This window comes from Haliotis rufescens, unplaced genomic scaffold (genome assembly GCF_023055435.1).
Source record: "Haliotis rufescens isolate VD_foot unplaced genomic scaffold, xgHalRufe1.0.p SCAF_57, whole genome shotgun sequence".
Classification (NCBI taxonomy): Eukaryota; Metazoa; Mollusca; class Gastropoda; order Lepetellida; family Haliotidae; genus Haliotis; species Haliotis rufescens.
Genome location: NW_025964301.1, coordinates 1765893 through 1791884, shown reverse-complemented (window position 1 = coordinate 1791884; position 25992 = coordinate 1765893). Strand labels below are relative to the sequence as shown.

The 25992-nt window shown below is 43.5% G+C and overlaps 1 protein-coding gene across 2 annotated transcripts in view; it reads left to right on the top strand.

Moving 5' to 3' along the window:
- The window catches only part of LOC124137807 (serine/threonine-protein kinase dst1-like), an 87374-nt gene that overhangs the window by 39523 nt on the left and 21859 nt on the right, over window positions 1-25992 (top strand). The window lies entirely within an intron of this gene.

The following is a 25992-nucleotide window of genomic DNA, read 5'->3' as shown; positions in this document are numbered from 1 at the left end:
GTGGGTTTCACCGAAGTGGTAAACGTCTGAGACCTGCATCACTTCGGGCTTTCCTCCCACATTAATCTGACACGCCGTGATATAACTGGAATACTGTTAAAAGCGGCGTTAAACGCGACTCACGCATTATATAAAATGTTCTTTGATCTTATCTAGATTGCATTATCATCATTGCCTTGATAATCCACTGATATGACTGAATAATTTTGTTTAGTGTCCACAAGGTATGAGTCGTAAGCAGTTGGATGTCGTCAATCGTGATTATGTGGCTATGTATTTATGCGAGACCAAGATCACGAGAATACATAATATAATATACATTGGATCGATGCTAAAAAGGTGTTATTTAAGGGTGTTTCATTAAACAGATTACTGCACTCGTGCTTGTCATACCATATATATCACGTGTCGCTTTCTCTCGTTATATACACTTGGTGAGTGAGTGAGTATGATTTTACGCCGCTTTTAGCAATAATCCAGCAATATCACGGCGGGGGACACCAGAAATGGGCTTCACACATTGTACCCACGTCGGGAATCGAACCCGGGTCTTCGGCGTGACTAGCGAACGACGCTTTAACCACTTGGCTACCCGACGACCCCTATATAGGTTTGGAAACAACTCGGTGAAAGATCAATGGTACATGACAGACACCCGTGTGGTTATCTCTATGGGGTCCCCTTGTAAACATTGTACCAACAACAAATATAGTTTGAAGCCTTACATTAGTTACAGATTTTCTTTGTCTGAAAACGATCGCCTCCGTGGTCTAGTGGTAGAGCGTCCGCCCGGTCGCGTCATACCAAAAGACGTTAAAAGATGGTATTTGTTGTTACCCTGCCTGGTGCTCGGCATCAAGGGACTTAAACAAGGACTGGAGATAGTATTGTGTCTGAGTGGGGTATTCATGGTTGAACTGCGGCATGGTATCTCAGTGGGCTGGCACTATAAAAGCGGCATCAGCCCGGACTAGTTCAAGCAGCAACACACAGGCATAAGTGCAATAATATTGGACGCGACGTTAAACCCCATTTCACCTCACCTCACCTTTTTTTTAAAAACAACTTAATGACAGTGAGGAAAATCGGACATTGGTAGTATCACCTGTGGCTAAAACGAGTCAAACAAGACATATGTCTGCATCCCATTATACTTCTAATTTATGAGTATTTCTTGAAGTCTTTCGTTCTTTTCATACTTGTGGGTGAGTGAGTTATAACAGTATTCCAGTGTATTACCTCGCGCCAGCTGAATGTGGAGGAAACTGAGTGAGTGAGTACGGTTTTACGCCGCCGGTCTTCGGCGTGACGAGCGAACGCTTTAACCACTAGGCTACCCGACCGCCCCTTGTGGAGGAAAGCCCGAAGTGATACAGGTCACAGACGTTTACCACTTTGGTGAAACCCACGGGTATGGGGCTGACAAACCTAGAAACATAATCAGGGTGAACCGTTCATACGTGTGCTATAGAAGTACTAATGTGAAACTTATTTAGATTTATTGCCAGTTCTAAGTTCATGTGACCTGATATCACCTGAGGTTAAATTAACTATGTGAGAAGGTTGGGGGGAAGACATGCGTGAGACCAATGCCAGTCTGGTACGGAATCAATACCAGCGCTCCCCCCTGTTGTATAATTGATGATACTTCATCGGAGCTTGGACATCTCTTTAGATTAATTAATTGTAAGTGTGGCGGCAGACGCAAACGACGCGATGTTGTGGTTTGATGGATAGTGCGTGCGTGCGTCAAGTGTTTAGACGTGTGGGATGGGATAACGTCATGGCTATGTGACTTTAAATTGAGGGTATATTTTCACAACCTTGGGTAGAACGCTAATTGTACATTTTCCAACAATCGAAAGACTTCCTTTCAAGTGACAATTGCGTTGGCTTGTTTTGGGTTGGGTTGGATTATTTTGGATTGTGTTGCGTTTGAAAAGGTTCGGGTTATACGTAATTGTTTTGCGTTGCGTGGGGTTGTTTAGAATTTCGTTGGATAGCGTTGTTTTTTTTTGGATTGCGTTGGTTGTTTTGGATTACGTTGGTTGTTTAGAGTAGCGTTGGATGTTTCGGTTAGCGTTGGTTGTTAAGGGTAGCGTTGGATGTTTTGCTTAGCGTTGGTTGTTTACAGTAGCGTTGATTGTTTTGGATTGGGTTAGATTATTTTGGATTATGTTGCGTTTGAAAAGATTCAGGTTATACGTAATTGTTTTGCGTTGCGTGGGTTTTTTAGAATTCCGTTGGATAGCGTTGGTTGTTTAGGGTAGCGTTGGTTGTTAAGGGTAGCGCTGGATGTTTTGGTTAGCGTTGGATGTTTAGGGTAGCGTGCGATGTTAAGGGTAGCGTTGGATGTTTTGGTTAGCGTTGGATGTTTAGGGTAGCGTTGGATGTTTTGGTTAGCGCTGGATGTTTTGGTTAGCGTTTGTTGTTTTGGATTGGGTTGGATTATTTTGGATTGTGTTGCGTTTGAAAAGGTTCAGGTTATACGTAATTGTTTTGCGTTGCGTGGGGTTGTTTAGAACTGCGTTGGTTAGCGTTGGTTGTTTTGGTAAGGGTTGAATGTTTTGGTAAGGGTTGAATGTTTTGGATTAAGTTGATTGTTTTGGATTACGTTGGTTGTTAAAGGTAGCGTTGGATGTTTTGGTAAGCGTTGGTTGTTTTGGAATTTATGTGCGTTGATTTTGGATTGTGACTCCTTGTATTTTCTGTATGCTGTCTGCATAGATATGTAACTAAAACAAAAATATGTTTTTTTAGAAACATTACCTAATTCGAGTAATGTCAGTCTGGTGACCCATTCCTTTACTTACACTCCGGCTATGTCGACACACTGCCCCACATTCTTTACTTACACATCTATAATACACTTGTACATGAGTATGTCGAGGTTTCGAATTACTCTATACGGTACCCGATAAAGGGTTAATGTTAAATGTGAAAAATATCTACATATATCAGTGCTCACAGAGGCATGAACACAGTGCCAGTGTTTGAACGCATGGTTTGTTTATGATACTCAATTCCACACAACTGCTATTGTTTACAGGCGTGAATCCTGAACGACGGTATCGTTAATTATTAAGCTATTTTCCTTGTATTCAGCTGGATTCTCCCGATGCAATGTTTTCGTTTTACCTATCGCCCATAGCTCACGAGTCGGTTGTAGTTAATGCTCTTTACCATCTGGTACCACGCTGTGCACACACGTCAACTGGTAATAGCGTTAGTTCGTCTGTGTTTGTTGTCAATCTCCTGTCGTTCTTTAAATACCACCCAGTGTAAATGTGTTGCAGAAACCCATTATGTACCCATTTAGTCACCCAGCCCTGAGTAAGGGGGCACGGGTGGCCCAGTCGTCTAGGGCGCCGCGATTCGCTGTGCAGAGTTGCGTCTCTTGGGCACGCCAGAAACCTATGATTGTGGGTTCGAATCCCGGTTGGCCCCGATTATGTTTCTAGGTTTGTCAGCACCATACCCGTGCTCGTGGGTTTCACCGAAGTGGTAAACGTCTGAGACCTGCATCACTTCGGGCTTTCCTCCCACATTAAGCTGACACGCTGCGATATAACTGGAATACTGTTAAAAGCGGCGTTAAACCCAACTCACTCACTCACTCACTCTCTCTGCGGGCGAACGCTCCACGATAAGACCACTGAGGTGGTCGGAATTTACAGATACTGAGTACACCAACTGATAAAAGACCGCTTTAGAAGCAGCTCTTACAAACGAGGGTACCGAGTCGCTGAAAGGTTGTTTTAAGCTGCAGCCACCAACTTTCAAGTTTTATCACGGAGGTGAGTAAATATCTAGTGGCTGAAAACATGAGCATCGGAGCCCGATGACTCACGGTCGGTCACGTCATTGACCACCCAATCCACATTTAGTCGGCGTATACGGCCGTCATAGGATACTGGGGCTCTTCTTCCCCGGAATCCCCATTGAGAATCTAAGAAGGCGGGGGTGAGTGGGCTAGTTGCGTTTAATAACGCTTTGAACATTGTTCCAGTTATATGACGTCGTGTCAGCTTAATGTGGGAGGAAAGCCCGAAGTGATGCAGGTCTCAGATGTGTACCACTTTTTGTGAACCCCACAAGCACGGGTATGGTGCTGGCAAACCTAAAAATATAATCGGCGCGCACCTGGATTCGAACCCACGATTGTACCTTTCTTTGACAGTGAACTGCGGCGTCTCAGACGACTATGCCACCCGTGCCATGAGGAGGGGGTAGGTTATTTAACACCGTAATGAGCAATATTCCAGCATTATCACGGATTCCTGAAAATATCCCCCATGAAGGATCGCACATTGTAACTAACCGATCCTTTACTCGGCTTTTACAGCACAGGACCCGTGACGATCCGGGTTAGAATAGATCTTCAGCAACCCATGCTTGTCGTAAAAGGCGACTCTGCTTGTCCTAAGAGGCGACTAACGGGATCGGGTGGTCAGGCTCGCTGACTTGGTTGATGCATGTCATCGATCCCAATTGCGCGGATCGATGCTCATGATGTAAATCACTGGATTGTCTGGTCCAGACTCGATTATTTTACAGACCGCCGTCATATAGCTGGAATATTGCTGAGTACAAACATAACTCAAATAGGTTTCTCGCCCACAGGTGTGTGAGAGATTCATGCACAGAACCTAAGAGGCGACTAACGGGATCGGGTGGTCAGGCTCGCTGGCTTGGTTGATGTTTGTCAGCGTATCTCAATTAGGTAGAAAGATGCCCAAGATGTCAATCACTGACATTTGTCTGATTGTCTGGTCCATACTCGATTGTTTTCCAAACCGCCGTCACAAACAAACAAACAAACGAATCAAGGGTGTGATCGGTGAATGATGGATGGGGATGAGGGTGATCTTGTGATGAAGATTAAGTAAAGAATTATGAAGCAGTATTAACTGTCGCAAAAGAAAGTACACACCCATAACTATTGGTGGCTAAAAGAAATGGTTATTCGATGGTGATGTATTTGATACGGGTATCAAAGTTGTGTTTTGGACCTTAAGTCTGCAGTGTTTCGGCGACGTTTTTCACTCTAGTAACGTTTTGATAACGTTTGTTTTGTCAAATCGAATCTTCAAGAGTGAGTGGGTATGGTTTTACGCCTCTTTTAGCAATATTCCAGCAATATCACGGCGGGGGACACCAGAAATGGGCTTCACACATTGTACCCATGTCGGGAATCGAACCCGGGTCCTTGGCGTGACGAGCGAACGCTTTAACCACTAGACTACCCTACCGCCCGAATTTCAAGTCGTTAGAGTATACTGTGCCTGTCAGTTTGTATCGTGGATAAATAAAAAAAAAATCGGTTTGTTTTTTTGTTTTACGCCGCACTCAATCAGACAAATGTCAGTGATTGACATCTTGGGCATCTTTCTACCTAATTGAGATACGCTGACAAACATCAACCAAGCCAGCGAGCCTGACCACCCGATCCCGTTAGTCGCCTCTTAGGTTCTGTGCATGAATCTCTCACACACCTGTGGGCGAGAAACCTATTTGAGTTATGTTTGTACTCAGCAATATTCCAGCTATATGACGGCGGTCTGTAAATAATCGAATCTGGACCAGACAATCCAGTGATTTACATCATGAACATCAATCCACGCAATTGGGATCGATGACAAACAAGTCAGCGAGCCTGACCACCCGATCCCGTTAGTCGCCTCTTAGGACAAGCAGAGTCCTCTTTTACGACAAGCATGGGTTGCTGAAGACCTATTCTACCCCGGATCTTCACGGGTCCGTGGATAAATGAAATGAGTTTAACACTGAATATCTTTGATACGATAGGAAGATGGAATTCGTAACAACCGGGTACCCTAATGACCTACAGGTCACAACGTCCTAGTGGGCAGTTTGATCGACAGTTTGTGTGACTGGTAGTGTACACGGTACTTATTATCAAAAGTTGAGGTATAAATCTCGTAATTATTTAAAGGGAAATATGTGAACAGTACAGAAACAACGAATGGCATATTCGTGTCATGTGAAATGACATGTGAGTGAGTGAGTATGGTTTTACGCCGCTTTTAGCAATATTCCAGCAATATCACGGCGGGGGACACCAGAAATGGGCTTCAGAAATGACATGTGACATGACATGCCCGGGAGGGCAGGACATGTTTCCTCTTTCGCGAACACTTTGGGTCATCGAAGAAGTTCACTAATCCATTCATATAATTCTTACCGCCATTTGCCTTCTAGGCCCAATGGAATCTGTTTCGGCAGATTTACGAGATAGTTAATCTCTGGCACTGACGTTGTAAATTCTAGTTATTTTCATAGCATGTCAATAAATACGTCTTTGAACTCATATTGGAATGTGTGTCCGTTAGTTCCATAAACAGTCTTGCTGACGCAATGACTAAGTGTGATATGCCGATCATGTTATCTTGAGATACAAGATCTCCCATCACAACCCCTGTAGATCTGACACCGACACGTCTTCAGATTAACATGGGGTTTGATTTGTAGCAGTGATTGATGGACAAAAGTGTCAGAGATGCATTAGAATGTATTGGAATCTGATACATATTGTCAGATGCATGCAGATTGCACGGTCAGTATATTGCATGCAGCACGACCGCCCTGTAGATTTTAATTTCATTAACTAAGTTACGGGTGCCAATGTTCACGCTGCGGTGTCTATAATTCATTGACTTCTTGTTAACTTTATTTTAATAAACAACGATGCAAAGAGTTGAAAGCCACCACTCTTTAATTCCCGGTCGTTCACGTCAAGTGTTGTAGGGATCTGTCTCTGGTGATGTACTAGGCAGGGTTTTACAGGATATCAAATTCTGGTCTTGGATCTCTTGGAGGCTCTCTCTTCCCCTCCCCACCTCTTAGCAATGAGGGGCGGTCGGGTAGCCTAGTGGTTAAAGCGTTCGCTCGTCACGCCGAAGACCCGGGTTCGATTCCCGACATGGGTACAATGTGTGAAGCCCATTTCTGGTGTCCCCCGCCGTGATATTGCTGGAATATTGCTAAAAGCGGCGTAAAACCATACTCACTCACTCACTCTTAGCAATGACAAAGGACGCGGCTACTTGACCGTCGTTACAGAACTTTCTCGTCGATTAATGTTCTGGTTTGTACTGGTGAGGTTTGGTTTTAAAGTCGCGTCCACGTTTATTGCACTTACGTAGCGACGTGCATGCACGTGTGTGTGTGTCTGCTTGTATTAGTCCAGACTGATGCCGATTTATAGTGCTAGCTCACTGAGATACCATGCCGCAGTTTAACATGAATACCCCAATCAGACACAGTATACTGACTCCGAGCCGACCAGTCCTTGTTTTAGCCGATTTATGCCGAGCGCCAGACAGGGTAACAACAAGTGCCATCTTTTAATGTCTTTTGGTATGACGCGGTCGGAGATCGAACCCCGGACCTTCCGCTCTGCGGGCGGACGCTCTACCACTAGACCACGGAGGCGGTCTGGTTTGTACTGAAAAATACATGTAATCTGCGTGTACCACTATCCATCCGATTCGGATACAGATGTGAAAAAACGAATGATTACTTAATGCATTTTCAGTTTACTGACCACGTTGTAATTGGCAGCTGTTCAAGCGCTTGTACAGATAACACAGGGTGTTTGGCAGGGGATGAGCGATGATACAGATTATACTGATGTGTTCAGAATATAACACAAATGAAACTTTTCAACGTACATTGGTTATCTTTATGTGTCATACAGATTGCTATCTTACGAAATTAGTAAGAGTGCAATGTATTGATTACAGTTTAATGTTTAATGTTTAAAACTGCCCAAAAGCTGGAGAGAAATATCATCGACGCTTCCAGGGCAACGGGCGGATAAAAAACGGAGTACACATGTACAATATACGATGATACGAATCAGAGATGAAGCTCGGTGTTTTCAAAATGGGAGCATTGTCCATCCGGGGATACGATCGTAAAGATGCCCCCAAATACACGAGTTAACTCCCTTAGTAGATGACCGAGTTCGTTCAGTGGTGGAGCATTCCGTCAAGTGAGTGAGTGAGTGAATTATTACGAATACAGTAATATCACGACGAGGGCACAAGAAATCGGCTGCTCACATTGTACCATGTTGAGAATCGAACCTGGGCCTTTAGCTCCAGACAAGTTGTCACCTCCAAAAAAGTAGTAGTGCACACATGTGTGAATTGACTGCAAACGGTGTGTCAACTCCAGGCATTGTAAATGAAGACACAGAGCACGATACTGTTGTACATGTGTGTTACTGTATTACAAGGGGGCGGTCGGGTAGCCTGGTGGTTAAAGCGTTCGCTCGTTACGCCGAAGACCTGGGTTCGATTCCCGACATGGGTACAATGTGTGAAGCCTATTACTGGTGTCCCCCGCCGTAATATTGCTGGAATATTGCTAAAAGCGGCGTAAAACCAAACTCATTCACTCACTCATGTATTTCAAACAAATGGTCAGCTTTTAATCAATTCAAGGGTATTGATAGTCCGCATGTAAACAGCATAACTCCATACGCAATTTATGCTCGACGCGTTACATTATTACCCTGGTCAGCGGATCAATGAGCTCTCGAATTTCATTCTCAGCGCTCTGGGAGTATACAACCCAGGCTGCCTGTGTTGCGCTAGGTTAACAGTCACATTACCAACTCATCCTACCGGGTACCCATTCACTGCTGGGTGCGTTTCGAACAAAGTCAATTCCCCTAGGAGACACCACGTGTGCATGTGCTTCAGTGTGGGGCAGGGCCGAAGCCCTAGAAACTCTCAGGAACCAAGGTGCCGAACACGTCACCCATCAAGGCCTCTCCAGGACCAACGTTGTTTAAGTTCGCCAGGGCACCGTTCCAAAAATCTACCGCGGCGTTATGACAGTCGAAAGTCTATGTTAAAGTATGGGAGCTACGATCACCTTAGCGCTACGTTTGTTTTGTGTTGCGACGACCTCTGTACGCTACGACCTGTAGATACATTCACTGACTGAGGAACCGACTACTCTCTCTCTCTCTCTCTCTCTCTCTCTCTCTCTCTCTCTCTCTCTCTTTCTTTCGCTCTCTCTCACTCTCCCTCTCTCTCTCTCACTCTCCCTCTCTCTCTCTCCCTCCCTCTCTCTCTCCCTCCCTCCCTCTCTCTCTCTCTCTCTCTCTCTCTCTCTTTCGCTCTCTCTCTCTCTCTCTCTCTCTCTCTCTCTCTCTCTCTCTCTCTCTCTCTCTCTCTCTCTCTCTCTCTCTCTCCGATATCAAATGGCCGCGGTTGATTGATGACTCGTTGACTCACTCCTACGCTATTGCTGGCTGGGTTATGTTGGACTGTATTGCAAACTAAAGGTAATATGCCCTACAAAAGCCTCACTCATTGGTTCCAAGCGACATTTAAAATAAACAATCTCCTTTTCCACCCACATATTCATCAATCATGTTACTCCAGCCCACCATTATTATTTCACTCACGTTTATCATCACAACGAATCGCTATATTTTATCAGTTGAGTCTCCAAATGCAATCATCAGTTGAACAAGAAGCATTGTATTCCTTTATTGGCTACACGAAACCAAACGATTTCCATTGACTTCTATGGTAACGTTATATTTGATTTAATAACGACGCACTCAAGATCCTTTACATGTGCATGGATGCACAGTCTGGTCTGAAATCTGCAATAAAAACGCAAAGTTGGGCGAGCTTAGGGTTACACACAACCACATGTTTTCCCATAGACTATATGGTAACGTTATATTTTTTGTTTAAATAACTAAGCTTTCAACAGCTATTACCTGTACGTGTGTGCACAGTTTGGCCTTAGAGCACCAATAAAAACATAAAAAATGACAGCTCCTTTTCTGAGTACAGAAAGCTAAACACACCACCCCCAGTTTCGCACAAAATGTCACCTTCTTGAAAATAGCTGTGGTCTCATTCAGCATAAGTCATCATGTTGAAAAAGACAGTACTAAATATAGAAAAACATGGTCAGTTTTAATAACTGGATGGATGTACATTTAAAAAACATAAAAATCTTACAGAATATCCTCCAATCACAGCCTGCAGATATCTCACGATCTGCACTGAAGACGAAAACCGCACTGTCCCAACTGGTTCTGTTTTGGTGTTGTAGAACCTTAGCAAAGTTCTTTTCCTAGTACGGGAGCTAAACACACCACCTCCAGTTCCGCACCGAATGTCGCTTGAAAATATCTGTGGTAACATTCAGCATAATACCCCACGAAATATTGAAAAACATGGTCAGTTTTAATCACTGGATGGATGTACATTTAAAACACATAGAAATGTTACACATACCATCCCTCACAGCTGCCACATGTTTCAGTGTACAATCAATCTTACGCCAGCTGCTGCCGCACTGATGATGTGAAGAAGAACCTTTAAAGAGATTTTTACTTATAGTAGTATTTAATCAAGTGTCTTGATGTTTGTGGTAAGCCCACTCAGATCGGGACGTTTATCATTTTGAAGAAACCCACCAACGATGGTAAGGTGCTGACATACCCACAAACATAATCATGGCGAATCATTCGACTCAACGATTTCGGCACCCCTAAGGGGCGCAACTCTGTGCAGATAACTGCGGCGCTCTAGGCGACTGTTTCCAGCATTTTTCTCCAAGTACATTGGTTCTGTCAATAAGACCGCCAGTTCAAGCAATCATGGTTGTTGCACTAAGTCACTCTTCGGATTAATTGGCGTGTTGCAATCACGATAAGTACCCTGAGCTCTGAAAACACTCAAGGAATTTAAGAAACCCAAGACGTAGGAATGTATCATACATATTAAACGCTGCAGAACGTAACTCAAAGTGTCTCGTAAAATCATACGCATGTACCAGTTATTACAGGTCAAGTTCATACAAAGTTGCTTCTCGAACGGGTCACATAAAATAGCCACTACTCGATCGGGTCACATAAAAGCCACTACTCGATCGGGTCACATTAAGAGCCACTATTCGAACGTGTCACATCAAAAAAGACACAAATCAAACTGGTCTGAACTTAAAGCAACCAGTCGAAAGGCCCAGACCTTCAAAAGCCACTACTCCAACGGGTCTTATCTTAAGAACTACTACAGAACGGGGGCGGTCGGGTAGCCTAGTGGTTAAGCGTTCGCTCGTCACGCCGAAAACCAGGGTTCGATTCCCGACATGGGTACAATGTGTGAAGCCCATTTCTGGTGTCCCCCGCCTTGATATTGCTGGAATATTGCCAAAAGCGGCGTAAAACCATACTCACTCACTAACAGAACGGATCAGATCTTTAAAAGCTACCAGTAGAACGGCCCAGATCGTAAACAGCTCAACGCAATAATATTTCCAAATCTCCTACTTAAAGTACATTTGAGCTAAACTGTCGTGGACAAAGACAGTAACCTCTATGTTTGATGGTGGCTTATGATGAAACAAACAAGAAATGTTATTCGATGGTGATGTATTTGATACAGGTATCATAGTCGTGTTTTGGGCCTTAATTTGCAGTGTTTTGGCGACTGTTTTCAGACTAGTGACGTTTTTTTTGTCAAATCCAATTTTCCAGTGTATAGTTTCTATTGGCCAACAGTTTAGTTGTGACCCGTGAACATCCGGGGTAGAATAGGTCTTCAGCAACCCATGCTTGCCGTAAAAGGCGACTATGCTTGTCCTAAGAGGCGACTAACGGGATCGGGTGGTCAGGCCCGCTGACTTGGTTGATCCCAATTGCCTTGATTGATGCTCATGATGTCCATCACTGGATTATCTGGTTCAGACTCGATTATTTACAGACCGCCGTCATATAGGTGGAATATTGCTGAGTGCGGCGTTAAACAACAAACCAACAAACACAAGTAATGTTGAGTTTAATCTGATCGCGTCGAACGTGAAGAACACCCTGGACCTTGATATCCAAAGCATTTGACAATCAGACAGCCACGTTGTCCGATGTAAGGATCATTCGGTTGTCTCAGATAGTTGTACCGATGAGATGTTGCGGTATTTCGCTTGCGACGGTGACAATGACGGTCGTCTCTTACCGCGGTTTAAATGACGCTCGCTAGAAATGATACTCTCACTGATCAAAGATCTCAGTTACCATGGGAACCAGATGAAAATAGAAGGATTTTCCGTACTATTACGTTCTAAGATCAACGGAAAAGGTTTCTAGATAGAAAACATCCATTTGACTCATGGTCATGATAGGCTTTTGGAGACAGGTCAACTCAATGTGGCCTTTTGCACTGACGAATACGACAGCCCGGCCATGGTGGAAGCGCGTTCTTTTGCTGTTCCCGAGGCGGTCGTTAATCGAATTATTGAATGATCGATTTGTCTGATTGAAATATCAGTCTATTAATTGGTTCTTTTATAAATCGTTAGTGAACACGATATTGGTGCTTCGTGGAAGAAATTGACTTGATTCCCTTATTAGAATTTCATTGTGGCATCCCACGTGTACAAGCTCGTGGCTGAGACATCTTTCTGAAGATATACAAAATACGGAAATATGAATACAGACAATGTTTTGACATAAATAGAGTCCTCACTCTCCTATAATGTTCCCTTGTTGTTGACAAACTAAAACCAAATACGAAAATATGAATACAGACAATGTTTTGATATAAATAGAGTCCTCACTCTCCTATAATGTTCCTTTCTTGTTGACAAAATAAAACCAAATACGGAAATATGAATACAGACAATGTTTTGACATAAATAAGTCCTCACTCTCCTATAATGTTCCCTTGTTGCTGACAAAAAAAACAAATACGGAAATTTGAATACAGACAATGTTTTGACATAAATAAGTCCTCACTCTCCTATAATGTTCCCTTGTTGCTGACAAAAAAAACAAATACGGAAATTTGAATACAGACAATGTTTTGACATAAATAAGTCCTCACTCTCCTATAATAATCCCTTGTTGCTGACAAAAAAACCAAATACGGAAATTTGAATACAGACAATGTTTTGACATAAATAAGTCCTCACTCTCCTATAATGTTCCCTTGTTGCTGCATACTAAAACCAAATTCGGAAATATGAATAAAAACATTGATTTGACATACAGAGCATCCTCAGTGGCCGATATATCCTGTTGTGGCTGATTATAATTTTTGATCTGTAAGAATAGTCGCCACCGTGTAGATACCATGATTGAATTAATTCAATAGTGTTTCATTTCCATGTCATTATTCTCTGTGCGTACATCAATTTTACCCCGGCACAGACCGGGACATGAATAAGTATGTACATACATATGTATGTTAATTGACTTCTCCATAATCATTCATTTATTTGCTTCTTAATGTAATTATATTTTTTCTATTTTTTGTGGTTTATGTATCCGGGTTTATTTGTTTTGACAAATGTTGTTTTCTGCTGTATTGGAGCTGTGTATTATATGAATCATGTTATGCGGGTATTGTAGAATTATTATTTTTCGATTTTAGAATTTGTATTCACGTAATTGACTTTGATGCGTTAAGCGTTATAAACGTCATTCAATGCATCCTTTGGAGATAGAGCCAAACAGTCTTAAGATGCATAATGTTCTAATCATACAATTATATTAAATGAAGAAGACAAAGCAATAAGAACGTTAAATTGAAAAAAGGTAATTATTTGTTTCTCTGTTTGTCGTTTAACGCCGCACTCAGCAATATTCCAGCTATATGGCGGGATCTGTAAATAATTGTCTGGACCAGACAATTCAGTGATTGACATAATGAGCATCGATCCACGCAATTTGGATACGATGACATGCATCAATCAAGTCAGCGAGCCTGACCACCGATCCCGTTAGTCGCCTCTTACGAAATGCATAGTCGCCTTTTACCCCGAATCTTCACGGGTCGAAAAGAGGGTAATTAATTACACTGTGACAACATTCCTTAATATACTGATATACATACTGGTGCAACATTAAACAAGTTACTGTATTACAAATGGGATGAACGTAATACAATAGCCTCTTTAATATATTTACAGCATTGAAGTAAATCAGTTAGTTTCCCTGAGCTAATATGCTTAAATAACTGAGATTTACAATATATATTTGGAATGTGTTTCTGTCTGATATCATCATATAATGGACATGATAGCATAAAATGTAATTCAGTTTCAATGATGTTCTTACAAAAAGGACAAAATCTAAAATTAAAAATCAATATTACTTTTTCTTCCCATATTCACCATGATATTTAATTCTCCAATTCTTAATAGTGATAACATTCTTCTTAGTTCTTTACAAGTGATATATAAAATATACGGTTCAATAACAAATGCTGTTTTGAGTGACGAATAACATTCTAAATGTTGATAATCATTAACTTGTGAATGCCATGTTTGTATTTAACAATCTTTAACTCTTTGTGAAAACTCACATATAAATAAATCAGTGTGACCAACAGATTGATTTTCCCATACAAAACCAAAACCATATAAATACAAAAAATTCTTAATGTTAGTAACCCATGTAACTCTTCCTACTTCATCTGATCTATATATATCATATTATAACATTGTCTAGGATATCTTTCATTTGACATAGTGGTTAGTGTACACCAATATTTCAAACAATATACATAAGTGATGTCAAAAACATAGACGATGCCAAGATATCAGGTACCATTGGCTCTGGTTGGAAGATGGCTAAATGCTTGTCGTGGGGAAGAAAGGATTAATCAGGTCGTCATATTTCCAAAGACGTGCGTGTGTGGCTACTTTTGTTGTCATGGCAAGAACCATGGTTTGCCATTATATATTATTATGATGTTGTCATCCGAAATATGTCAATGATGAAACATTGTTTATCAATGTTTCTTGAAATATAGACAAACAATTAAATGTAAACAGTCGCCACCCAGACATGCTGACTCGGCCTTACTCTGTAGGAGTGAGTGAGTGAGTTGGGTTTAACGCCACTTTTAACAGTATTACAGTTATATCACGGCGTGTCAGCTTAATGTGAGAAGAAAGCCCGAAGTGATGCAGGTCTCAGACATTTACCACTTCGGTGAAACCCACGAGCACGGGTATGGTGCTGACAAACCTAGAAACATAATCGGGGCGAACCGGGATTCGAACCCACAATCATAGGTTTCTGGCGTGCCCAAGGGACGCAACTCTGCACAGCGAATCGCGGCGCCTTAGACGACTGGGCCACCCGTGCCCCCTTACTCAGTAGGAATTCAGCAAGTAATTATATAGTACTTGTTTGTAAAATATATTATTTCCCTGTTCGTATTAATAGACGTGTCTTCACGTTGCTCCTTCATTGTTTGCATTCATGATGCCACTAGATTAAGCCCATTTATAATAATAAGTGCATTTATATTGCGCCAGATTCCATTCACCAAGTGCATGCTCATAGCGCTACACTATTATTACCCCGGTCAATGGATTTTCATTCTCACCTCCCTGGGGAGTATACAACCCAAGCTGCCTATGAGGCGCTAGAAGGTTAACAACCACATTACCATCTCATCCTACCGGGTACCCACTCACTGCTGGGTAAACAGAGGCACATTGCCTAAGGAGACACCACATGTGATACATGTGCTTCAGTGTGGGGCAGGACCGAAGCCCTAGAAACTCTCAGGAGTCAAGCTGCTTAACGTGGCCACCCATCCAACTACTCTCCGAGACCGACGTTGCTTAACTTCACCTGATTTGTGATCTGTGCGCTGTGCACAGGACCACGTGCCACCACAATGTGGGATTCTGGGTAATGGTGAAGCCAAGAACATAGACGATGCCAAGATCTCAGGTACCATTGGCTCTGGTTGGAAGATGGCTAAATGCTTGTCGTGGGGAAGAAAGGATTAATCAGGTCGTCATATTTCCCAAGACGTGCGTGTGTGGCTTCTTTTGTTGTCATGGCAAGAACCATGGTTGGCCATTATAGCTGACGAGGAAATCAGGGCAGTGGGGGTGGCGCGTCAGAGAATGTGATGTACTTTCCAGGTTAATTGGTAGACAACGAATTAATAGTCGTTATGAATTGATGTGGTCACGCATGTTCGTTTGATGTGGGAGCTTTTCCGCTCCTGTGTATGTTGTTTGTTCCGTCGCTTCCAAGAAACGTCCAATGCTTACTTGACACGCAACTTCATCACACTGTCTTAGTTTCCGAAACAACATTGGACTTGTGGTTGCTGTCTACTGTCCTATCTATTGAAGGAGGGGCGGTCGTGGTTAAAGCGTTCGCTCGTCACGCCGAAGACCCGGGTTCGATTCCCGATATGGGTACAATGTGTGAAGCCCATTTCTGGTGTCCCCCGCCGTGATATTGCTGGAATATTGCTAAAAGCGGCGTAAAGCCAAAACTCACACACTATTGAAGGATATTCCACTTGGCAGTAGAGGCCCTGAAGAAATTATTGGGTTTGGAGCCTCCAAGATAGTCTTGGTTGCGGTAACAGTGAGTGAGTGAGTTGGGTTTAACACAGTTTTAACATTATTCCAGTTATATGACGGCTTGTCAGATTTATGTGGGAGGAAAGCCCGAAGAGATGCAGGTCTCGGCCATTTACCACTTCGGTGAAACACACGACCACGGGTATGGTGCTGACAAACCTAGATACATAATCGGGGCGAACCGGGATTCCAACCCACAATCATAGGTTTCTGGCGTTCGCAAGAGACGCAACTCTGCACAGCGAATCGCGGGGCCTTAGACGACTGGGCCACCCGTGCCACCGGTGGCGGTAACATCTTTTCTACATTAACAAACCTATAATGACAGAACGAGAGAATAATGCAGAATGTGTTCTCTGTGTACACATTGTTGAGAGACTGAGATTATATCTAGTTGATAGAATGTAAGTGTTTGTTTGTTTGTTGTTTAACGCCGAAATATTCCAGCTATATGACGGCGGTCTGTAAATAATCGAGTCTGGACCAGACAATCCAATTATTGACAACATGAGCATTGATCCACGCAATTTGGATGCGATGATATGCATCAACCAAGTCAGCGAGCCTGACCACCCGATCCCGTTAGTCGCCTCTTACGACAAGCATAGTCGCTTTTTACGGCAAGCATGGGTATCTGAAGGCCTATTCTACCCCGGATCTTCAAATGAATGTAAGTGAGTGTGATAGGTTCGACGCCAGTATTGCTGTTACATGATGGCGTGATGACTTAAAGTTGAAAGAAAGTGAGTGAGTTAGTGAGTGAGTTGGGTTTAACGCCGCATTTAACACTATTCCAGTCATATCACTGCCTGTCAGCTTTATGTTGAAAGAAAGACATAAAAGATACAGGTCTGAGGCGTTTGGTACTTTGTAACTGGCTAACTGTGGTATGGTGCCGACAAATCAGGATTCATAATCAGGACATTCTGGTGGGGTGAAATGGGGTTTAACGTAGCGTCCAAGATTATTGCACTTATATAGCGACGTGCATGTGTGTGTGTGTGTGTGTGTGTGTGTGTGTGTGTGTGTGTGTGTGTGTGTGTGTGTGTGTGTGTGTGTGTTGTGTGTGTGTGTGTGTGTGTGGCTGCTTGTACTAGACCGGACTGATGCCATTTTAAAGTGCTAACTCACTGAGATACCATGCTGCAGTTTAACATGAATACCCCACTCAGACACAGTATACTGACTCTGAGCCGACCAGTCCTTGTTATAGCCCCTTAATGCCGAGCGCCAGACAGGGTAACAACAAGTACCATCTTTTAACGTCTTTTGGTATGATGCGGCCGGGCATCGAACCCCGGACCTTCCGCTCTCCGGGCGGACGCTCTACCACTAGACCACGGAGGCGGTCCAGGACATTCTGGGATTCCAACCTACGATCAAAGGATTCATCAAATATGTACATTGACAGCTAGAAGTACGGTACTGTTGACAAGGAACATAGCAAGATTTGGAAATCGTTCGGTCTGAAATGTTGTATGCTGACGGTCGGGAAAACTCTACCATCAACTAGATTAGCTTGTGGATATTATGTTCGCATTCAATCAGTGGTTTCCCTGTCCCAGACTATGGTGTACACTGAAGTCATCACCATTCTGCCTCCGGAACTGGCCTGAGAGAATCGATATTGCCTTAGCCGTCAAACCAATTGTCACACCATATGTTGAAAGTGTCCTCGACTGTCACAGCGAGTCATCTCGCGGAGGGAACTCATAGAGATCGTTCCCTATCATACATGTTCTGAATACGAACGTCTGGACAGACACAAGAGCTCTTGCTGTTCTGGGACAACGTGGATTCTATATCAAAATCATCGGGCATATGTTGGTTGGGAATGAGTGATGTTTTGAACAGTAGCGCAGTTTTGTCATAGTCATATCACGGTTATGTTACATTTATATCAGAGCGGTGGGGTAGCGTAGTGGTTAAAGCGTTAGTTCGTCACGCTGAACACCCGGGTTCGATTTCTATATTGGTATGTGTGAAGCCCATTTTCCGGTGTCCCCCGCCGTGATATTTATAAAAGCGGCGTAAAACCTTACTCACTCACAGTTATGGCACAGTTGCACCACAGGTACATCACAGACTTATCACAGTTACATCACAGACTTATCACAGTTACATCACAGACTTATCACAGTTACATCACAGACTTATCACAGTTACATCGTGTCGGAATGATCTTGTGGATATATTTTTGTCACGGAATCTTTATTGATAGATCTAAATATGAAAGAGATGAGGCGGTTTCACTTGTGTCTTATATTTCTAGTTCAGGTGGGTAAGTCAGTTGAAAAGAATAAGCTTGTTGACCATTATTTAACAATATCAGATCATATATATACCTGCAGCTTATCATGTTAAAATTCCGTGGTCTAGTGGTAGAGCGTCCGCCCGGAGAGCGGAAGGTCCGGGGTTCGATCCCCGGCCGCGTCATACCAAAAGACGTTAAACGATGGTACTTGTTGTTACCCTGTCTAGCGCTCGGCAGTAAGGGGCTAAAGCAAGGACTGGTCGGCTCGGAGTCAGTATACTGTGTCTGAGTGGGGTATTCATGTTAAACTGCAGCATGGTATCTCAGTGAGCTAGCACTATTAATCGGCATCAGTCCGGACTAGTACAAGCAGCCACACAAACACACACACATACATGCACGTCGCTATATAAGTGCAATAATCTTGGACGCGACGTTAAACCTCATTTCACCTTACCTCAAATTCTTGGCCTTGTTCTCGCGTTTTGATTTTGAGAATCAGAGTAGATATTCTACACAGATCAGCAGGGTGGGGAGCACAGTTGGTGCCCATGAAGAGGTATTGTCTTCATATTCTATCCCCAAATGTAACACAGATGTTATCTATGACGAACTCCAGCATTTCACATGTTGTTTTCTCAGCAAGCTTCAGAAGATATTTGCTCTTTCATGTTTCACAAATTGTCCCTGAACCATTGAAGATAGATATTTTAATTTATCTGTGGTCACCACGTTTAGTGACGAATTCCCCGTGGATCAAGGAATTAAGTTTTTACTGAATTTTGTCGCGAGTGATAGTGGAGGCCAAGTGGATATTCAAATGTTTTCACAGAATTGATGTTTCTTCTTTTCTCATGTTGCAAAACTTCAAGCAAATATTTGAGTTGTTTAAAATCCACATGATATTTTTTCCACTTGCCTCAAATACTTTATTATATAAATACGATCTCTCCTTTATTGAAGCAAGGATTAGGGGCGGTCGGGAAGCCTGGTGGCTAAAGCGTTCGCTCGTCACGCCGAAGACCCGGGTTCGCTTCCCGACATGGGTACAATGTGTGAACTCAATTTCTAGTGTCCCCCGCCGGGATATTGCTGGAATATTGCTAAAAAACGGCTTAAAATCTGACTCACTACTACTTGAATCAAGGATTATGGTTATAAGGCAGAGATTTGGAGGACGATTTGCTAGACACTACAATATATCACAGTGTTGATTTTTTGAAGCTTTGGATTCTAGTGCAAAAAACCTTACTCACTCACTCACGCAGCTCACCCTTTTCAAGTAGTCGCCTCTTACGATTAGCATAGGTTGCAGGGGACCTAAAGTCGCATCCAGGATCCCTACGGGTTCAGTGCTGTCAAAATATTTAGTCAAGCAGGTCGATGGTCTCTCAATATGCTTCCTTCACTAGGCATTCTGTAATCCGAGTTCTGCTGGCGATGTTGAAGTTACACACTTACTGTTGTCATGTCGACCAATAATGGCAGTCCCTGTTACAATAACCCAGTTGCATGTCGACATGCTGTTGTTAAAGTTGCTGTTGACTTTCAATCTAGCAGAAATTGAATAATGTCACAGCGCGAAATGTAATTCATCAAAGCTATGCTTGTACACGCAACACGGCAAAGCAAGACCAGCCCCATGACTCAGCATCCCATGACACAGACCTTAGATCTAACGTTACGCACATTTCATTAATATTTCAGTGGGGGCTTTGTCGTTTTTAACATTTGGAATATCGTATGTATCTACAAAAGCCTTTTGGGCATGTGGGGCCCAGTTGTCTGAGGCGCTGCAATTCGCTGTGCAGAGTTGCGTTCCTTGGGCACGCCAGAACCTTTGATTTTGAGTTCGAATTCCAGTTCGCCTTGATTATGTTTCTAGGTTTGTCAGTACCACACCCGTGGTCGGTGGTTTACCAAAATGGTAAACGTCTAAAACTGCATCACTTTAGTCGTTCCTCCCACAGCTAACTGACTCGCCGCCATGTGACTTGAATACTGTTCCAATCGGTGTTAAACCTCACTCACTCATTCAGCTCACCAACACCTTAATTGTCTACATCCATTAATATTTGTGTGGCGCAATTGGTTACATATACTCCTACATCGGCAATGTATCGATGTCTGTATATTGTTCATGTGTACGAATACTTTCATAGTTCTTATGTCTACGAGGGGCGGTCGGGTAGCCTAGTGGTTAAAGCGTTCGCTCGTCACGCCGAAGACCCGGGTTCGATTCCCGACATGGGTACAATATGTGAAGCCCATTTGTGGTGTCCCCCGCCGTGATATTGCTGGAATATTGTTAAAAGCGGCGTAAAACCTCACTCACTCACTTATGTCTACGAGGAGGCGGTGGGGTAGCCGAGTGGTTAAAGCGTTCGCTCGTCACGCCGAAACCCGGGTTCGATTCCCCACTTGTGTACAATGTGAGAAACCCAATTTCCGGTGTCCCCCGTGTGGTATTGCTTGAATATTGCTAAAAGCGCCCCAAACCATACTCACTCACTCACTTTTGTTTACGAATGTCGCTTTAGTGCCAATGTATACGAAAACCTCTATACTGCCTGTGTCTACGAACGACGCCTTAGTGTTATGCCTACGAATACCTGTATAGTACCTTCGCCTTAGATTACATTAGTTGTGCCCATGTCTACGGATACCTTTATGCTTCCTATATCTACGAATACGTATATAATGACAATGTCTAGTTAAACCTTTATATCTTGCTATATGGCACTGTAATGTGTTGTTGAACAATGATTGTAACTGTACTACATTGGTTCTGTTGAGATTCAGTAGACGTTCATTGCATTGTATTTGGACAATTATCAGTTGTCAGGAATGTAGTACCACACATGTAGTTATATTTAGATGCTCGAATTATCTGTAAACTTTCGGAATAGCATGGATGGATGCCATGCGTTATAGAAACACGTGGAATATTCTGTGATGTTCTAGTGACACTGGAGTGGCCTGGCACTGTGTGGAAAGTGCTGGATGCAAGTTAGACTAAGTGGAGCGGGCCCGTCCATGTCTCATCCAACATTATAGTGCCATTGTCGACTAATAGTGATGATGTATACAAATATCGCTAAACATAACTCGATGAGTACCTATGTATTATGAGTGAGTGAGTTTGGTTGTAAGCCGCTTTTAGCAACATTCCAGCAATATCACGGCGGGTGAAACCAGAAATAGGCTTAACACATTATACCCATGTGAGGAATCGAACCCAGGCCTTCGGGATGTCGAGCAAACACTTTAACCACCAGGCTACCCGACCGTCTTATGTGTTATGAATGTGCATCCCGTATCCGGTAGGGCTTCTGGGTTAGAACTTGTCCTGAACAACCTATGTGTGTCGTAATGGATCGTGTGGTCGGGCTCGGTGACTTGGTTGATAGCCTGTCATTGCACCTCGACGACACTGATTGTCGCTCATAATATCAATCACCAGTTTGTCCGGTTTGACTAGATTATTTACGGGCCACCGTCTAGTTGCTGAAATTGCTGAGTGCGACGTTAAAATAAACACACATCAATTCTGTTTCCCAACGATTTCAGTTATATCTGCAATTGACCGACACTATTCCACATCGATCTGGTGGTTGTGTATTGGCGGCAACCTATGAGTATTTGTTCTACGGATTCATTCTCTCCTTGTGGATGTGTGCGTTGTGCACTGATTGTTCTAGACTGCTAAGTTTTTTCCTCGTGATTTAAATCATAAATCACCACCAAAAATATTCCAGTTTGCCAGCGGCGATAGCGACGAGAAAATAGTCTACCGTATTTCCTCTAATAAGCACCAGGAGCCAAGAGGCGCCGGCCTCCAAAAAGCGCTGGCTACGCCTGGTTTTAATACGCGCCGAGTGTTTTAGATTTAAAATACTTCTCCCTAAAATAAATACAAGCTTAGGAAGGTCGCACGTCGCTATATAAGTGAAATAATCTTGGACGCGACGTTAAACCCCATTTCACCTCCTATCTTCTGCCGGTTCTTTCATTTGCTGATTTCAGTCTAAATGATTGTTCAATTGCCGAACAACTGACCCCAATCCTCCAAACTGTGGACACAATACCTTCATTTTTGCTCTCATTCACGACATAGCTTGTGATGCTGCGACGTTAAACCCCATTTCACCTCACCTCACCTTATGGAACACCGTAGTTTAAATATTAAACGCCGGTACTCTAATTAACGCCAGACCTCCATTGCGCACAGGGGTTTGGAAGCTTGTTAAGAAAATAAGTAACGGGCGCTTATTAGAGCAATAGTGTTATGTCTCGGGTAGGATAATTTGTTGGAATCGACGCACCTTGGTGGGCTTATGGTCACCTTCACACCACAGCTCATTGCTCCCTAGATTGACATGCTTTCTCTCAGCTAACAGCCCGAAAATGATATATAAATGCAAATTTCAGTGTTGAACATTGCATTTCATGACAGGAAATGAACAATTCTGTAAATCGATCATCTTCCATTACGGTATGAGTGACGAATGATACTTCAGTGATGTCTTTGCGTACAAGTTCACATCGAAGTCGATTGTGCGGAAAATAATACCATCCATCAAAATGAATACAAATTGCTCAATTACCCACACCCCGAATCACACATGCATTTACAGTGCTTGCTGTATTTCCGAATTATAAATAACCAGTAAAATGGATAGGGGTAATTCAAGTTTGCTTTATGATACTGAGAAGGTGAGGTGAAATGGTGTGTGTGTGTGTGTGTGTGTGTGTGTGTGTGTGTGTGTGTGTGTGTGTGTGTGTGTGTGTGTGTGTGTGTGTGTGTGTGTGTGTGTGTGTGTGTGTGTGTGTGTGTGTGTGTGTGTGTGTGTGTGTGTGTGTGTGTGTGTGTGTGTGCTTGTACTAATCCGGACTGATGCCGATTTACAGTGTTAGCCCATCGAGATACCATGCCGCAGTTCAACATGAATACCCCACTCAATATACTGACTCCGAGCCGACCAGTCCTTGTTTTAGCCCCTTACTGACGAACATCAGACAGGGTAACAACAAGTACCATCCTTTTTCGTCTTTTGGTATGACGGGATCGAACCCCGGACCTTCCGCTCTGCGGGCGGACGCTCTACCACTAGACCACGAAGGTAGTCTTCTTGACACTGAGACGTCACATTCTGTTCTTACTGTAAGGAAAATTGAGTGTGTGGCAGGTTCTACCGGAGGAGCAGTACACACTTGCTCTTTTTGTGATCACTGATCATCAATGATACATTCATATTTTTTTCACCACTATCTTGCCTTGTACGCCCTATGGACGGCAGCAGCAGATAATCGAGACTGGTTAATTTCTGGTGTTGATGTTTTCTAGTTCCATGGGAGGAGGACTCGTGAAGATCCGGGGTAGAATAGGTCTTCAGCAACCCAAGCTTGCCGTTAAAGGCGACTATGCTTGTCGTAAAAGGCGACTAACGGGATCGGGTGGTCAGGCTCGCTGACTTGGTTGAAGCATGTCTTCGATCCCAATTGCGTGGATCGATGCTCATGATATCAATCACTGGATTGTGTGGTCCATACTCGATTATTTACAGACCGCCCTCATATAGCTGGAATATTGCTGAGTGCGGCGTTAAACAACAAACAAACCAAACCAAACCAAATCCATGGGAGGAGACTAACGTGACACGGGTTACCTTTTGGGGAAAACAAAGGAGCACGATGTCATTGAAACCGCTAAGCCTCCAGGCTAATGAAACCTCCGTTAGCTCGTGAGTTATAATACTGCCCTTATTTCCTTGCTACACACGTCCAACTCCACTATAACATGCCAGTGTAATTAATGGCGATCGTCTGATACATCGTTGTAGGATGCTCTGGGCGTCTTGAAAGATGTGAGGTATTTTAGTGGTTCTGGCGTAATGAGAAGCTCCAGGCTGCTGTTCAAAGTTGGCATTTCATCCAAGCGCCCCTCAGCAATGTCGAACGTGGCTATTCTCCTGTTTTTAGAGCTTGAAACTCAAATCGCTTAAGATTTTGATTGCCTAATTTCAGAGTCTACGACTTCCAGGACCTTGTATCTGTGATGTCTCCAGGTCAATATTATTCAGGAGAATCACTCAGACTTTCATTTGGCAAACTTCTTTGAACCTGCGTTTTCTGAACATACCATGCCCTGGTCGTGTCGTCGTGTTGATTGATGCTCTGAAGGGTTGTCGGGTCTCAGTAATATCCGTAAGAAACATCGAACTTAGATCTTACTGCTCTACCGCGGGGGGTTATGCAGCAATTCATCATTGCCTTCCGAATAGGGGTGGGTATTTTCATTTTAAATGACACGCAGTCAGTGGCGGTACAGATAAGAATTCCTCTTCCTGGCCGCACCGATCCCGAATTATCAAATGTATACCGCTTTCGTGGTCTGAGGGATAGAGACTTTGCCCGTAGAGCGGATTGGGGGCTTCGATCCCCGGCCGGGTCGTACCAAAGAAGGTACTTGTTGATACCTCGCCTGGGGCTCGGCATTAAGAAGGAACAAGAAGAGTGAGTGAGTATGGGTTTACGCCGCTTTTAGCTACATTCCAGCAATATGACGGCGGGGGACACCGTAAATGGGCTTCACGGATTGTACCGGGAATCGATCCAGGGTCTTCGACGTGACGAGCGAACGCTTTAACCACTAGGCTACCCGACCGCCCGAAACAAGAAGAGGTCCGCTCGGAGTCAGTATCGGTATCCATGTTAGACTGCGGCATGGTATCTCAATAAGCTAGTACTTTAAAGCACACACACGCACACGCACACGCACACACACACACACACACGCACGCACGCACGCACGCACGCACGCACGCACGCACACACACACACACACACACACGGGCGCTATATAAGTGCCATAATCTTGAACGCGACGTTAAACCCCATCACAACTGCCGTGTATTATATCATATAACTATTTTGATAACATCCGGGTTCTTTGGACTATGCGCATCCGGAAGTCACTCACAGAGAAACGTCCTTAGGTGTTGCAGAGCTGCTGATCGCGGGTTCGAATCCCAGATTAGATTGGATTATGATGCTTGGTCTGTTACCTCCATGACCGTGCTGTGGGTTTAACCAAACCTCAACAAACTGCATCATTTTGGGACTTTCTCACTTCTCCGAAACATACCTGAAATATTATTTTGGTAGGTTTAATAGGCACGCGGGCACGCACGCACGCACGCACGCACGCACGCACGCACGCACGCACGCATACACAGTTTGAAATGTGTCAATTCTAGGATGTTTTTTTTATACTTTCCAAGGCCGTTACATACAGGTACACACTTCACGAATATATAATTATAACAGTGATGTCTCCG